The following is a 6030-nucleotide window of genomic DNA, read 5'->3' as shown; positions in this document are numbered from 1 at the left end:
ACGGCTTTCGTGGAGTGAAATGTAACGATGCTTCGTGGGGAGCGGTTGTTGATGTGTTCAGAGGGTCCCTGGTTCAAGCCCAGGTTGGGGCGAGAACAGGGATGGAAGCAAGACTGTTACAATGGGACTCTGGGATGCATTAGCAGAAAATAGGTCCAGAACATAAATGTCCATGAGCCCTCCTCCTGCATGTCACACACAAAAGCAGATAGACATGTCTACAGTAAGCTATGGGCTCTATGCAAGCAAAACGTAAACACATACACCTACGTATAGGCCTACCTAAACCTTTGTGTGTGTGTGCATATGCAAACACGCACAACACACACATACAGTATCGAGACTTCAGTGTTCTCTGGTTTAAACAACAACCAAAGCCATCAGTTTGTGTTTCTGGGAGCATTCAGCGTGTGTACTGCAGCAGATCAGTCAGATGACCTCCATCTATAGGCTCTATGCAAGCAAAACGTAAACACATACACCTACGTATAGGCCTACCTAAAACTTTGTGTGTGTACAGCAATTCATCTAGCTGGAGCACTCACCCTGGGAGCCAGCAAACAGCCAGCACAGAGCCAGGAGCAGGTGTGCCTGTGGCTGAGCTCCACTCAGTGACACACAGGGATAGAGTGTATTGCTGGACTCAGGCACAGTACCAATAAGAATAATTGAAAGGGTGTAATTAATTAATCATGGTCTTTGTTGTCAAGGAGATGCAGGAGAGCAATAAAGAAAGACACAGAGAAGGATCGACTGACAGGTGAGAAACTAGGGCAAACCGTAACACAGACAACATTGGGCAATAACAAAATACTACAGTACAATACTGTAGGCCTACAGGTAATGCTTTGTTGCTATACTTCTGTTTGCTCATGTTATTACCACTATAGAACATAAATTGCTCTGGCTGCTAGGCTACTGTTGGTGGTGTTGCCACTATAGTGGAATTATTAGACCCGCTATTATTTCGCCCACTGATGATCACATTTTAGTTTAGAATTTAACATGTCGAGTAATTATACTGTAAAAACATCATAATAATGATCCTAATTTATTTTAGAAGAGAGATGAGCCTGCTTATGAAACAAATACTAATTGATGTGTCAGCACCTTTCGGGAGATGACAGACAACGCGGATCGAGAGTGTGAGTTGTGCGCGTAAACATAGTGACAGCTTTGTCAGCGTGCACGTGCTACTAGAATTCCCCATATCGCGAAGCTCCCAAGCCAGCTCCGTAGTCTTTCTGCTAAAGACGTTGTGTAGCATACAGCGCACCGGTATGTAGCTTAAAGATGCAATTTGTTATAGTCTACTGAACTCAAAGAAAACGTTTAGCACATAAAAACAGTGAGGTCAGTGCTGACATTTTTGTGTCACCTTACCTGGTCAGTCATCGTGTTCAATTCTTCCTCTATTTTCCACAAATAAAGTCCCTAACTGCGACCACAATCCATGTCAAGTCATTTGCGCTCAGGAAGTATGGATGAGAGAGAACAAAATAACCGCACCAAATATCAATTAACATTGCGAAACCATTCTCCGGCTGGTAATTCCTCTCGAAGCCCCTTGGTCTTGATGTGTAGGTATTGATGGAAGATGAGTGCAGAGCATATGAATAGGTAGCCTGGTCTACACCTGCGTCTGGGAGTGTTATGAATAAGCGGCCCTTCTTGTGCACAGAAAAAAACGTTAGCACGCCCCCTTCTCATCCCCTCCTCTTGTCCCAACGCCCAAGACTGCCCTTAGTGTATACCTGAGCTACACAGCTCATCTCTCCCACTCTCTTTCTCTCACGCTCTCTTTCAATTAAATTAAATTCAAGGACTTTATTGGCATGGGAAACATATGTTAACATTGCCAAAACAGTGAAGTAGATAATAAACAAAAGTGAACTAAACAATAAAAATGAACGTTAAACATTACGGTCACGGAAGTTGAAAAATAATAAAGACATTTTAAATGTCATATGTCTATATGCAGTGTTGTAATGATGTGCAAATAGTAAAAGTAAAAAAGGGAAAATAAATAAACAGAAATATGGGTTGTATTTACAATGGTGTTCATTCTTCACTGGTTGCCCTTTTCTTGTGGCAACAGGTTACACACACTGTGGTATTTCACCCAGTAGATAAAGTTTATCAATTCGAATTCTTTGTGGATCTATATAATCTGAGGGAAATATGTGTTTCTAATATGGTCATACATTTGGCAGGAGGTTAAAAAGTGCAGCTCAGGTTCCACCTCATTTTGTGGGCAGTGTGCACATAGCCTGTCTTCTCTTGAGAGCCAGATCTGCCTACGGTGGCCTTTCTCAATAGCAAGGCTATGCTCACTGAGTCTGTACATAGTCAAAGCTTTCCTTAAGTTTCGGTCAGTCACAGTGTTTGTGAACAGAGCCCCAGGACCACCTTGCTTAGGGGACTCTTCTCCAGGTTCATCTCTCTGTAGGTGATGGCTCTGTTATGGAAGGTTTGGGAATTGCTTCCTTTAAGTTGGTTGTAGAATTTAACGGCTCTTTTCTGGATTTGGATAATTAGCGGGTATCGGCCTAATTCTGCTCTGCGTGCATTATTCGGTGTTTTACGTTGTACACAGAGGATATTTTTGCAGAATTCTGCATGCAGAGTCTCAATTTGATGTTTGCCCCATTTTGTGAATTCTTGGTTGGTGAGCGGACCCCAGACCTCACAACCATAAAGAGCAATGGGTTCTATAACTGATTCAAGTATTTTTAGCCAGATCCTAATTGGTATGTCAAATTTTATGTTCCTTTTTATGGCATAGAAGGCCCTTCTTGCCTTGTCTTTCAGATCGTTGACAACTTTGTGGAAGTTACCTGTGGTGATGATGTTTAGGCCGATGTATGTATAGTGTTTTGTGTGCTCTAGGGCTACGGTGTCTAGATGGAATTTGTATTTGTGGTCCTGGCGACTGGACCTTTTTTGGACAGGCATTTCCTCTGGGAGCTAACATGAGTCTGCAGGTCTCAGCCAAGGTTAGTTTACTCATCACATGAACAACTGTTTACTGAACCACCTCCAACACACTCACTACACCCCAGGGACAATTAACAAGAGCCCCAGTTACTCCCTGTGGTTCATTGTTACACACTTATGGGTCTGATAAAGCAATCTCCTGTGTCTGTCTATCACTTTGTCTGTCTGGGCCCAAGCCTCAGTAGCAGTGGCAGCTAGAGCGGGGCAGCATGTTATGGTTCAGAGTGAGACTGATGCAGCCTGAATGGGGACTGAATGAGGACTGAAATATAACAAAACCGTTTGAAATAGAAACATTGGATTTTCTGCATTTTTTTTTTTAATGTTTATTAATTACGAAATTATGAAAAATATAAATAACATTCCACCCATGAGGCCACTAGAGGGTGATTTGGTCATTTGACTGCAGGAAGTGCTGAAGTCTCATCAGTACATCAGAGCGAGCATTGTGTATGTGTGTGCGTGTGAATCACAGTGCAGGCAGATCACTGAGATAACTGCACTCATTAACAGCAAGCTCAGCCTGACAAAACTTGCTTCCTGCTCCTCATGTTAATAGGTTGATTGATTAATTTAATAACAATAGTGTGCAGGATCTTTAGAGGGGTCAAGGTTAGAGGGGTCGTGGCAAATAGGGCAGATTTCTGTTTTTGTGCGTTTTCAGACTAGTCATTGAACATTTGGAAGTAAGTGTTCCATGTCATTGCGTTGTTAGATTACACTGGGTTTTGAACGTGCTCTCTCAAACTGAATTTGAGTTCAACTGAAACACACACACACAAACACACGCACACACATACGCGCTCAGCCTGATGCTAAACAACTGATTATATAATCAATCTCGGGCTCAAGTGATTCCCACCATGCCAATGAATTTTAAATACCACTTTTGCTGTCTCTAAATATGAATTACCTCGCATTCAAATCCAATTAGCCTACTTTAGAGAGTCTGCTTGTCAAACCATGCCATTTTAAAAACATGGGATGCTCTTTGCTATAATATTACAGTCAGACCCAAGTATGGAGATTTGATTGGTCATTCCTTGTTAAAATGACATCTCCCTCTATTAATCAATGTGCTCCTATTGTCCCTGTTCAAGTTATTTTGTCCAACCTCCAGATAAAAACAAGCAATTCTCTATTAACACTTATAAGACAAGGAACGTCTTTCGTCAAGGTTACACGGCTGTTGAAGGAGACTATGCCGACTGAAGGCCTAACAAATAGCCTATATGACCAGCCAGGTCACTCAAGATCCAAAGTGACATTCAACATTCATCCACGTCCCCAGGAAGTCGGGAGATGCCTTCAAAACCGGTCAGTCGAGGTAACAGTGAACGCTATTATCATGAAGTAAGGTTGCGGCTTGCTAGGGCGTTGTGGACAAGGATGGCGGATGGGGGTAAACCGCAAGCTTGTTCAATCCCAGCGATAGGCACTCATGTTAGATTTTTTTTTTTACCCTACCCCAGACATTAACCCTTACCTTAATCAGTGGTGGAAAAGGTACCCAATTGTCATAGTTGAGTAAAAGTAAAGATACCTTAATAGAAAGTTACTCAAGTAAAAGTGAAAGTCACCCAGTAAAATACTACTTGAGTAAAAGTCTAAAAGTATTTGGTTTTAAATATACTTAAGTATCAAAAGTAAATGTAATTGATAAAATATTCTTAAGTATCAAAAGTAGAAGTAAAAGTATAAAGAATTTTAAATTCCTTATATTAATCAAAGCAGACAGCACCATTTTCTTGTTTAAAAAATGTACAGATAGTCAGGGGCACACTCCAACACTCAAACAATATTTACAAAATATGCATTTGTGTTTTGTGAGTCCGCCAGATCAGGAGCAGTAGGGATGACCACATGTTCTCTTGATAAGTGCGTGAATTTCACAATCTTCCTGTCCTGCTTAGCATTCAAAATGTAACAAGTACTTTAGGTTGTCAGGAAAATTGGATGGAGTAAAAAGTACAATATTTTCTATAGGAATGTAGTGAAGTAAAAGTTGTCAAAAATATAAATAGTAAAGTAAAGTACAGATACCCCAAAAAACTACTTTAGTACTTTAAAGTATTTTTACTGAAGTACTTTACACCACTGACCTTAATCATTCGGAATCTACATTTGATGTTTAAACCCCCCATGACAAACGTTGAATACAGAAGTCAAACTGTGACAAACCATGAGCTATTGTTGATATGACATGCTGTGTGATCTGAATGGGTGTGTGTGTGTGTGTATGTGTCGTCAAGTAATTTTCCCTTGAAGGCTTTGACAAGGTTGTACATCTGATGTGCAAAAAGGCCCTTCCCTTGTAGTTTAGAATTCAGTTCATTCATGAAATGATTGCCTCGCCTGGTTCACCAACTACTTCTCTGATAGAGTTCAGTGTGTCAAATCGGAGGGCCTGTTGTCCGGACCTCTGGCAGTCTCTATGGGGGTGCCACAGGGTTCAATCCTCAGGCCAACTCTCTTCTCTGTATACATCAACGATGTCGCTCTTGCTGCTGGTGATTCTTTGATACACCTCTACGCAGACGACATCATTCTATATACCTCTGGCCCTTCTTTAGACACTGTGTTAACTAACCTCCAGACGAGCTTCAATGCCATACAACTCTCCTTCCGTGGCCTCGAACTGCTCTTAAATGCAAGTAAAACTAAATGCATGCTCTTCAACCGATCGCTGCCCGCACCTGCCCGCCCATCCAGCATCACTACTCTGGACGGTTCTGACTTCTGAACTCTACAAATACCTAGGTGTCTGGTTAGACTGTAAACTCTCCTTACAGACTCACATTAAACATCTCCAACCAAAATGAAATCTAGAATCGGCTTCCTATTTCGCAACAAAGCATCCTTCACTCATGCTGCCAAACATACCCTCATAAAACTGACCATCCTACCGATGTCATTTACAAAATATCCTCCAACCCTATACTCAACTAATTGGATGCAGTCTATCACAGTGCCATCCGTTTTGTCACCAAAGCCCCACATAGTACCCACCACTGTGACCTGTACGCTCTCGTT

Source organism: Salvelinus namaycush, chromosome 11 (assembly GCF_016432855.1).
Source record: "Salvelinus namaycush isolate Seneca chromosome 11, SaNama_1.0, whole genome shotgun sequence".
Classification (NCBI taxonomy): domain Eukaryota; kingdom Metazoa; phylum Chordata; class Actinopteri; order Salmoniformes; family Salmonidae; genus Salvelinus; species Salvelinus namaycush.
Note: the sequence above shows the minus strand (reverse complement) of the source record.